The sequence below is a fragment of the Haliotis rufescens genome, unplaced genomic scaffold, assembly GCF_023055435.1.
Source record: "Haliotis rufescens isolate VD_foot unplaced genomic scaffold, xgHalRufe1.0.p SCAF_88, whole genome shotgun sequence".
Taxonomy (NCBI): Eukaryota; Metazoa; Mollusca; class Gastropoda; order Lepetellida; family Haliotidae; genus Haliotis; species Haliotis rufescens.
Genome location: NW_025964381.1, coordinates 714,575 through 726,179, shown reverse-complemented (window position 1 = coordinate 726,179; position 11,605 = coordinate 714,575).

Genomic DNA, 11,605 nt, shown 5'->3' with positions numbered 1-11,605 from the left:
GTAGTAGCAATACATAAAGAGGTGAGATCCCCCAGTATGCAGTAGCAATACATAAAGAGGTGAGATCCACTTGTGTGAAGTAGCATATACATAAAGAGGTGAGATCCACTTGTGTGCAGTAACAATACATAAAGAGGTGAGATCCCCTTGTGTGCAGTAACAATACATAAAGAGGTGAGATCCACTTGTGTGCAGTAGCAATACATAAAGAGGTGAGATCCGCTTGTGTGTAGTAGTTATACATAAAGAGGTGAGATCCACCTGTGTGCAGTAACAATACATAAAGAGGTGAGATCCACTTGTGTGCAGTAACAATACATAAAGAGGTGAGATCCACTTGTGTTCAGTAGCAATACATAAAGAGGTGAGATCCCCTTGTGTGCAGTAGCAATACATAAAGAGGTGAGATCCCCTTGTGTGCAGTAGCAATACATAAAGAGGTGAGATCCCCTTGTGTGTAGTAGTTATACATAAAGAGGTGAGATCCACCTGTGTGCAGTAACAATACATAAAGAGGTGAGATCCACTTGTGTGCAGTAGCAATACATAAAGAGGTGAGATCCACTTGTGTGCAGTAACAATACATAAAGACGTGATATCCACTTGTGTGCAGTAGCATATACATAAAGAGGTGAGATCCACTTGTGTGCAGTAACAATACATAAAGAGGTGAGATCCACTTGTGTGCAGTAACAATACATAAAGAGGTGAGATCCACTTGTGTGCAGTAGCAATACATAAAGAGGTGAGATCCCCTTGTGTGTAGTAGTTATACATAAAGAGGTGAGATCCACCTGTGTGCAGTAACAATACATAAAGAGGTGAGATCCACTTGTGTGCAGTAACAATACATAAAGAGGTGAGATCCACCTGTGTGCAGTAGCATATACATAAAGAGGTGATATCCACTTGTGTTCAGTAGCATATACATAAAGAGGTGAGATCCACTTGTGTGCAGTAACAATACATAAAGAGGTGAGATCCACTTGTGTGCAGTAGCATATACATAAAGAGGTGAGATCCACTTGTGTGCAGTAACAATACATAAAGAGGTGAGATCCACTTGTGTGCAGTAACAATACATAAAGAGGTGAGATCCACTTGTGTGCAGTAGCAATACATAAAGAGGTGAGATCCACTTGTGTGTAGTAGTTATACATAAAGAGGTGAGATCCACCTGTGTGCAGTAACAATACATAAAGAGGTGAGATCCACTTGTGTGCAGTAACAATACATAAAGAGGTGAGATCCACCTGTGTGCAGTAGCAATACATAAAGAGGTGATATCCACTTGTGTGTAGTAGTTATACATAAAGAGGTGAGATCCACTTGTGTGCAGTAACAATACATAAAGAGGTGAGATCCACTTGTGTGCAGTAACAATACATAAAGAGGTGAGATCCACTTGTGTGCAGTAGCATATACATAAAGAGGTGATATCCACTTGTGTTCAGTAGCATATACATAAAGAGGTGATATCCACTTGTGTGCAGTAGCAATACATAAAAAGGTGATATCCACTTGTGTGCAGTAGCAATACATAAAGAGGTGAGATCCACTTGTGTGCAGTAATAATACATAAAGAGGTGAGATCCACTTGTGTGCAGTAGCAATACATAAAGAGGTGATATCCACTTGTGTGTAGTAGTTATACATAAAGAGGTGAGATCCACCTGTGTGCAGTAACAATACATAAAGAGGTGAGATCCACTTGTGTGCAGTAACAATACATAAAGAGGTGAGATCCACTTGTGTGCAGTAGCATATACATAAAGAGGTGATATCCACTTGTGTTCAGTAGCATATACATAAAGAGGTGATATCCACTTGTGTGCAGTAGCAATACATAAAAAGGTGATATCCACTTGTGTGCAGTAGCAATACATAAAGAGGTGATATCCACTTGTGTTCAGTAGCATATACATAAAGAGGTGAGATCCACTTGTGTGCAGTAGCAATACATAAAGAGGTGAGATCCACTTGTGTGCAGTAGCAATACATAAAGAGGTGAGATCCACTTGTGTGCAGTAGCATATACATAAAGAGGTGAGATCCCCCAGTATGCAGTAGCAATACATAAAGAGGCGAGATCCACTTGTGTGCAGTAGCAATACATAAAGAGGTGAGATCCCCCAGTATGCAGTAGCAATACATAAAGAGGTGAGATCCACTTGTGTGTAGTAGCAATACATAAAGAGGTGAGATCCCCTTGTGTTCAGTAGCAATACATAAAGAGGTGAGATCCACTTGTGTGCAGTAGCAATACATAAAGAGGTGAGATCCCCCAGTATGCAGTAGCAATACATAAAGAGGTGATATCCACTTGTGTTCAGTAGCAATACATAAAGAGGTGAGATCCACTTGTGTGTAGTAGCAATACATAAAGAGGTGAGATCCCCTTGTGTTCAGTAGCAATACATAAAGAGGTGAGATCCACTTGTGTGCAGTAGCAATACATAAAGAGGTGAGATCCCCCAGTATGCAGTAGCAATACATAAAGAGGTGATATCCACTTGTGTTCAGTAGCAATACATAAAGAGGTGATATCCACTTGTGTTCAGTAGCAATACATAAAGAGGTGAGATCCACTTGTGTTCAGTAGCAATACATAAAGAGGTGAGATCCACTTGTGTGCAGTAGCAATACATAAAGAGGTGAGATCCACTTGTGTTCAGTAGCAATACATTAAGAGGTGATATCCACTTGTGTTCAGTAGCAATACATAAAGAGGTGATATCCACTTGTGTTCAGTAGCAATACATAAAGAGGTGATATCCACTTGTGTGCAGTAGCAAATACATAAAGAGGTGAGATCCCCCAGTGTGCAGTAGCAATAAATAAAGAGGTAGCACTTATGTGCAGTAGGTATGATACCAGAGAGTTGACAACAAGACATTCGCGATGTCCATCCACGGTTATAACACTGTAGAGAGGGGAACTAGTGCCAAGATACACAATCAATATAAGTAAACGGTTCTCCCACATGGATATTTTACACATATTTCCTGTGGTAGCACGTGCACAATCACGGCGATATATAATCCACGGTTTTGTCGAAAGGTTAAACCACTGTAACGGCCTGATGATATCGGAGCTGTCTGGAGTTATCAGCTATACTATCGTCAACTCGTCACCCGCGCTCTCACAATCGTATCAGCAGCGACACAGCGTATCGATAGCCAGAAATGACGTCACACAGTAGCGAGCTCGTGCAACTCGTGTATCACGTGGTAATGGAGATCACGTGATACGTGGTTCCGGGTCAGACGACACACTTGACCCCGGGTAATACACCGTTTTAAGTTATTTGAGTGTTGTGGTTCTGTTGAAAACCGTTTTGACTGACAGTGTAGATTTATGAGGTAAAATCGATTCGGTGTGTCCACAGAACAGGTAGATACCGAGTAAGAAGGCTGTTTTCAAGAGGGCGCCCAGACAGTGGTGACGCTGCCGACCCCCTTTTGATGCCCGGGATTCGGGTGGTTATTTAGAGGGTATTTGGGACTCAGCAGTATGGTACGCCGGACGCAAATAAAATTGTACTTGGTACTCAGATTCAAAATAACAAAAAACACATATGGTTTATTTAGAATATTCCTTTATGTATGTAATATATATTTTCCGGAAATTGTATGACCTAAGACCATTTTATGGCCTAGGAACCTGTTCTATAGGTTGTCGCCTGTGATTCTGCCTTTGTGGAAAACATTGTGCCTGCTTTTAAGATTTGTGTCAATAGTATGTGGGATTCAGGGGAAAGCAATGACATTCAGCGTGAAAAATGTGATGGAACTCGGGACTGGGGAGAGCGGGGGTTGTATACCTCATCAACAGCATAAACACGTCGGAGCTGGAATTCAAGTTTGCTTGTTCTTTAAACAGAAAGACTGTCAAAATAATAATAATAATAATAATAATAATAATAATAATGATAATAATAATGATAATAATGATGATGATTATGATGATGATGATGATGATGATAATAATAAGTGCATTTATAATGCGCCAGATTCCAATCACCAAGAGGATACTCATAGCGCTACACTATTATAACCCCGGTCAATGGATTAGTGAGCACTCGATTTTCATTCTCAGCTCCCTGGGGAGTATACAGGGTATATGAAGGTTCTTTTTTCTTACAACGCCAAAATTTATTGATGCCAAACTATATCCAGGGTCTTGAAAATAACAGACCCTGGATCAGACCAATGGCTGACTGTATGAGCAATGATGTCGTGCACACAATCAACATGTAGCCATATGATTCTCATTCCAATCGACCGCCTGTGTGGTCAAGTGGTAGAGTGTCTGTCCGCACCCGGTAGGTACGGGGTTCGATACCCGGCCGCGTGATACCCAAAGACGATAAAGATGGTACTTATTGTTACCTTTCCTGGTGCTCGCTTTAAGGGGATAAAACAAGGACTGGTCGGCTTGAACACGACGTTAAACCCCATGTCACCTCAATCGACTCTCTCGACCCGTTAAGATCCGGGTTACAATAGGTCTTCAGCAACCCATGCTTGTCGAAAGAACCGACTATGCTTGTCTTAGGAAGCGACTAACGGAATCGGGTGGTCAGGATCGCTGACTTGGTTGATGCATCTCACCGTATCCCAATTGCGTGGATCGAGGCTCATGACATCAATCACTGAATTGTCTGGTTCAGACTCGATTATGGAGACCGCCGTCATATAGCTGGAATATTGCTGAGTGCGGCGTTAAACAACAAACAAAAAGAAACAAACGAACAGTCGACTCACACAACATTACTACTCGTGACATAATATGCCCAAGAGTCTCCGCCATATCTTTATTCTCGATTATCCAGTCTGTTATGTATCCATTCTTTTACGATAAATATAGTGTAAATGGTGTATGGATAATCGATGAAGAGATAATTGACCTACAAAATCAAACACAGCAATATTGGTAGACTTGCAGGCCACTTAAGGGACCGATCGGTGTGTTTGAGACATAACATCTTCTTGAAAACTGATCATGACATTTTTATTTCTCTCGCATGTTCAGTGAACAATTTTTTATTTTTTTTCATAAACCCCGACACAAGATTACTTTTTTGCAGGCATGTCTGGAAGAAATTATGCTCTCCAAAATCCCAATCCCTCCCGAGAATATTGTATGGTCGGCCCCTAACGAGCCAACGCCTGCGCGTCTTCCCGCGACACTCTGACCGCTAGTTAATCTGTTTATCATACAGATTGTAGTTACTTACTCTTGCAGCGTGTTAAGGTTTTTTGTCTGAGTCTCGGGGCTGCAACTTCTTTGTTGTAATCTTTTTTTCAAATTCCCAAATAACATGGACCTGAACTATCTCGTGAGTTAGATAAATAAAGCCAGTCTGCTCTTAAATCATTCTCAAGAGTAGAAAATTCGGAATTATTCACGAGAAACGCGTTATTGTGCTCTAAGGATCGGACAACGAGACGAATGGCTATAAATGGGGTGTTTAATGTGCACGTCATCTCCGTGCTATCATATATACACTGATAACGACCGACAGAGGGCGCGTTATCGCACCTCTAGGACACGATGTGACGGAATTGCGTGCAAGCCGTGAGGTGCACGAGCTAGCTGTGTGATTGGCTGTTCCCGCGTGGCTCTCTATATCGTGGAGGTGAGAAAGTGACGTTTTGAGCGACTCGTAGCCGGACTTTGGGGTCTGTGAGATTTACTATCTGCCAATATGAGGAACGTTATCACTTCCAAAACACACAGATGCTGTGATATGCAAATGTAAGGCTGGAGCAAGGCTATCAATTCCCCACAACAGTGTAAACTAACGGTAACGTCATGGTAACAAGTTACCATCGAAGACGCTTTGAGAACAGTCAATTCAAGGTACGCATGCAGCCCTCTCGTTTTTCGGTCTTTACGTGTAACGTATGTCCTCTTTAGCGCATCGAGACTTACACGTAGTCATAGCGACGCCCCAACTGAACATAGGCTCCTACGGTGTTAAGAGGAATTATGTTGTCTCGTGTGGTAGGGAAATAGAGACGATATTCTGTATATTGTTTGTTTGGTAAACAGAAACCCTGAAGACTTCCATGGAGCTCCTTGATAGCCTGTAGACTGTGCCTATTCTGTAGGGGCCGACCATTAAAATACTAGTATACTACTCAACATGTGAGAGGGATACATGGCTATTCCGCAACCAAATGACAGCAACTGGTGTGCTTGAATTGTATACAGTAAACTACGGTTATAACGAACTCAAAGGGACTACTAATTTTAGTTCGTTATAACCGTAGTTCGTTATAAGCATATATACAGCATAACTACAGCAAATAGTTGGGACCAAAAAGTAAGTTCGTTATATCCGTCAGTTCGTTATAAGCGTGTTCGTTTTAACCGTAGTCTACTGTACTTATTTTTATTAAGATCCGGGATAGAATAGCTCCGCATCAGCCCATTCTTTTCGTAGGAGGCGATTAACGGGATCGGGTGATCAGGCTCGCTGACCTGGTTGATGCATGTCATCGTATCCCAATTGATTGTTGTTTGTTTTTTGCTGTCTTGTTTTTCTGTTGTTTGACGCCGTACTCAGCAATATGCCAGCTATATGACGGCGGTCTATAAATAATCGTTTCTCGGTCAGACAATCCAGTGATTGACAGCATGAGCATCGATCCATGCAGTCGGGAATAAATAAATGACCATTTTCTTGATCAAAGTGACAGTTGTTTTGTCACGGCAGCCCGGGGGGCCTGGGTCAGAATGGGCCCCAACAACCAATGAACTGCGTGGTCGCAAGAGGCGACTAAATTGGATCTGGGTTCAGTCTCCGTGGCTTGTGTGTCATCGTCCTCCGATGGCGTGGATCATCGTCCATTGTTCTTGTCCAAGTTTCTCCACACTTCATTAATACTGGCCAAGATCACGCTAGAATAACACTACGGCGTTAAACAACATGCACTCACACACAGGCACATGCTCAAAGTGCATAGCATCACCCAGTTCAGTTGCTCAGTGTGCGTCAATACAGCATTCCCAAACATCTGCGAGTATACTCCAACGCAGAGACGTCATTGATATCGTTTGGACTTACCACACCTCCCTTCAACAGCAAACGCAATGTAACGACTGTCAGCGCTAACGTAAATTTAAACTCGCATAAACACATTGGACATATGATAATTAGAAATTAACTATAACCTGACTGAAATGTGACTGGCTCTGTAAGAAGTTATTAAATTCTGAAAATATGATAATAGGAATGTTTGAAATGGATCCTTGGATGGTTGAAAGCTATCTCATTTGGCGAGCACGTGGTGCTGGCTTGGGCACCGTCCCCCGTGATGACATGATGAGAAATTGGTCGTAAGTTTAATCAAAACGTGATTGGGTTAGCCCGAGAAGAATTCATTAGGAAACCGGCAGGGTAGCACCTATACCAAAATCACATCGATTTACTGCAGCTCAAAGCCAAACCTTCATTTCATAAGCGTGAGTCAAACGCACGTGGTCACGGTGTCAATGTCACGCTCGAAATAAGGACACGTGCGCGTCATGTGACGTAGTAAATGAAATGCCGGAGGAGACCCCATGTTGAGAAATTAATTGTTAGCAGTTGTCCGGAAATACGTATTCTTCAACTGGTGAACGTTTTGCGGTATCTGACTTTGTTAATAGATGCCGTTTTAATTTATCTTAACCATAACACAAGTTGTTGATTAAGTTCGAGAGGTGGTTGACTGGATTAATTTTCAGAAATCTTTAATGCCTTTGTATTTTACACCAAACACCAATCAGCTCAACGGAAGTTGATTCCAAAGCTAAGAATTTATTTTGCTTTGACTTCTGTCACTATTGGAGTGGGTCGAATGTCGTTAGTCGCCAGAGCGTTCTCATTTCTGTAAGGCGAACATAAGACAATGTTCTCACGACTAGACAAGAGACACTTAAAGTGTGTGTAATTCATATATGTTGTATCGTGTGTAATACATGCGTGTTATACCGTGTGTAATTATTGTATGTTATACCATGTGTGTATGATTAATAAATGTATGTTAGATGTGTGAATACATGTATGCCACATCATGTTTAAGACATGCGTGTTATACCGTGTGTAATAAATGTATATTTTTTCATGTGTCTGTGACTAATACATGTTCATTATATCATCTGTAAGATGCATGAATGTTATATCATGCTTGTTGTATTAGTATCTTACATCAGGCGTGTAATAAGTCTTCTATCAATGTGTAGAAAATGTATGGTATATCCTATGAGTAATATAGACATCCTATATCATGTAAGTCTTGTATATATGATATATCAGGTACGTAATACATATATGTGAGTGAGTGAGTGAATATGGGTTTACGCCGCTTTTAGCAATATTCCAGCAATATCACGGCGGGGGACACCAGAAATGGGCTTCACACATTGTACCCAACATATATGTCATATTGTGTGTAATCATGAAGTGTATACCATGTATGTAATAAATGTTATAAACATGAATATTAGATCATGTGTGTAATGCATGAATGTTATAACTAAAACATGGCATGATTCGATATGTCACCTGTACCAAAAAAAAGAAGATCCGGGGTAGAATAGGTCTTCGGCAAACCATCCTTGCCGTAAAGGCGACTATGCTTGTCGTAAGAGGCGACTAACGGGATCGTGTGGTCAGGCTCGCTAACTTTGTTGAAGGCAGTCGTATCCCAATTGCTCGGATCGATGCTCATGATGTCAATCACTGGATTGTCTGTTCCAGACTCGATTATTTACAGACCGCCGTCATATAGCTGGAATATATGCTGCGGCGTTAAACAACAAACAAAACCAAGCATGCACGTATCAGTAAATCATGTAAATAAATCAGTTAGAATTTATGCTATATGATGTGTGTAAATTAAAGCTATACAACTATTTCCATAATCAAAAAAATATTGAACGATATTAATCATCGCTATACCTGAAGCTTAAGTTCAATACCTTGGCCAAATTCTCTTGTTTTGAGTTCGCCAATGGAAGCAGAAATTCCGATTCATATACATACATAAAGCGACCAGCAAGAAGGGGACCGCAGCTGACGCCCATGAGGATGCCTACTTCTGGCCTAAATGTCCTGTCCACAGATTTCACTGGAGTTTTATCTGAGAGGAAGTCCAACATTTCACAACTTGATTTCTCACTAAACGTCAGATGACATTTGCTTTCATTTGACAAATTGTCCTGAATCTTTGAATATGTCACCACGTTTTTGGATAGTGGTGTACAAAGCTTCCTTAGGAATTCAAACATGGTATAAGTTCCACCTGTCTCAAATACTTTGAACATAAGGAAAGTCCATCCTTGAATGTATTAAGAGTAACGTTTAATCTTTGAGGCAGGGATTTGGTGGTAATTTTCTTCTGGAACCTGAAATGTATATCTCTTTGTGCGGAATGTTATGGCATCCAGTACAAAAGAGGAATGGACATGTGTTCGGGTTTTAAAGTCAAGTCAAAAGTTGTGATGATACATGTATGTTATCTCCTGTGTGTTGATACATGTATGTTATCCCCTGTGTGTTGATACATGTATGTTATCCCCTGTGTGTTGATACATGTATGTCATCCCCTGTGTGTTGATACATGTATGTTATCCCATGTGTGTTGATACATGTATGTTATCCCATGTGTGCTGATACATGTATGTTATCCCATGTGTGTTGATACATGTATGTTATATCCTGTGTGCTGATACATGTATGTTATCCCCTGTGTACTGATACATGTATGTTATCCCCTGTGTGCTGATACATGTATGTTATCCCCTGTGTGTTGATACATGTATGCTATCCCCTGTGTGTTGATACATGTATGTTATATCCTGTGTGTTGATACATGAATGTTATCCCATGTGTGTTGATACATGTATGTTATATCCTGTGTGTTGATACATGTATGTTATCCCATGTGTGTTGATACATGTATGTTATATCCTGTGTGTTGATACATGTATGTTATCCGATGTGTGTTGGTACATATATGATATCCCCTGTGTGTTGATACATGTATGTTATCCCCTGTGTGTTGATACATGTATGTTATCTCCTGTGTGTTGATACATGTATGTTATCCCCTGTGTGTTGATACATGTATGTTATCTCCTGTGTGTTGATACATGTATGTTATATCCTGTGTGTTGATACATGTATGTTATCCCATATGTGTTGATACATGTATGTTATATCCTGTGTGTTGATACATGTATGTTATCCGATGTGTGTTGGTACATGTATGATATCCCCTGTGTGTTGATACATGTATGTTATCCCCTGTGTGTTGATACATGTATGTTATCTCCTGTGTGTTGATACATATATGTTATCTCATGTGTTGATACATGTATGTTATCTCCTGTGTGTTGATACATGTATGTTATCTCCTGTGTGTTAAAACATATATGTTATCTCATGTGTTGATAAATGTATGTTATCTCCTGTGTGTTGATACATGTATGTTATCTCCTGTGTGTTGATACATGTATGTTAGCCCCTTGTGTGTTGAAACATGTATGTTATCTCCTGTGTGTTGATACATGTATGTTATATCCTGTGTGTTGATACATGTATGTTATCCCCTGTGTGTTGATACATGTATGTTATCTCCTGTGTGTTGATACATGTATGTTATCCCATGTGTGTTGATACATGTATGTTATCCCCTGTGTGCTGATACATGTATGTTATCCACTGTGTGTTGATACATAAATGTTATCCCCTGTGTGTTGATACATATATGTTATCCCCTGTGTGTTGATACATGTATGTTACCTCCTGTGTGCTGATACATGTATGTTATCCCCTGTGTGTTGATACATGTATGTTATCCCCTGTGTGTTGATACATGTTTGTTATCTCCTGTGTGTTGATACATGTATGTTATCTTCTGTGTGTTGATACATGTATGTTATCTTCTGTGTGTTGATACATGTATGTTATCCCCTGTGTGTTGATACATGTATGTTATCCCCTTGTGTGTTGAAACATGTATGTTATCTCCTGTGTGTTGATACATGTATGTTATATCCTGTGTGTTGATACATGTATGTTATCCCCTGTGCGTTGATACATGTATGTTATCTCCTGTGTGTTGATACATGTATGTTATCCCATGTGTGTTGATACATGTATGTTATCCCCTGTGTGCTGATACATGTATGTTATCCACTGTGTGTTGATACATATATGTTATCCCCTGTGTGTTGATACATGTATGTTATCCCCTGTGTGCTGATACATGTATGTTATCACCTGTGTGTTGATACATGTATGTTATCTCCTGTGTGTTGATACATATATGTTATCCCATGTGTGTTGATAGATGTATGTTATCTCCTGTGTGTTGATACATGTATGTTATCCCCTGTGTGTTGATACATGTATGTTATCCCCTGTGCGTTGATACATGTATGTTATCCCATGTGTGTTGATACATGTATGTTATCCCCTGTGTGTTGATACATGTATGTTATCCCCTGTGTGTTGATACATGTATGTTATCCCCTGTGTGTTGATACATGTATGTTATCTCCTGTGTGTTGATACATGTATGTTATCTCCTGTGTGTTGACACATGTA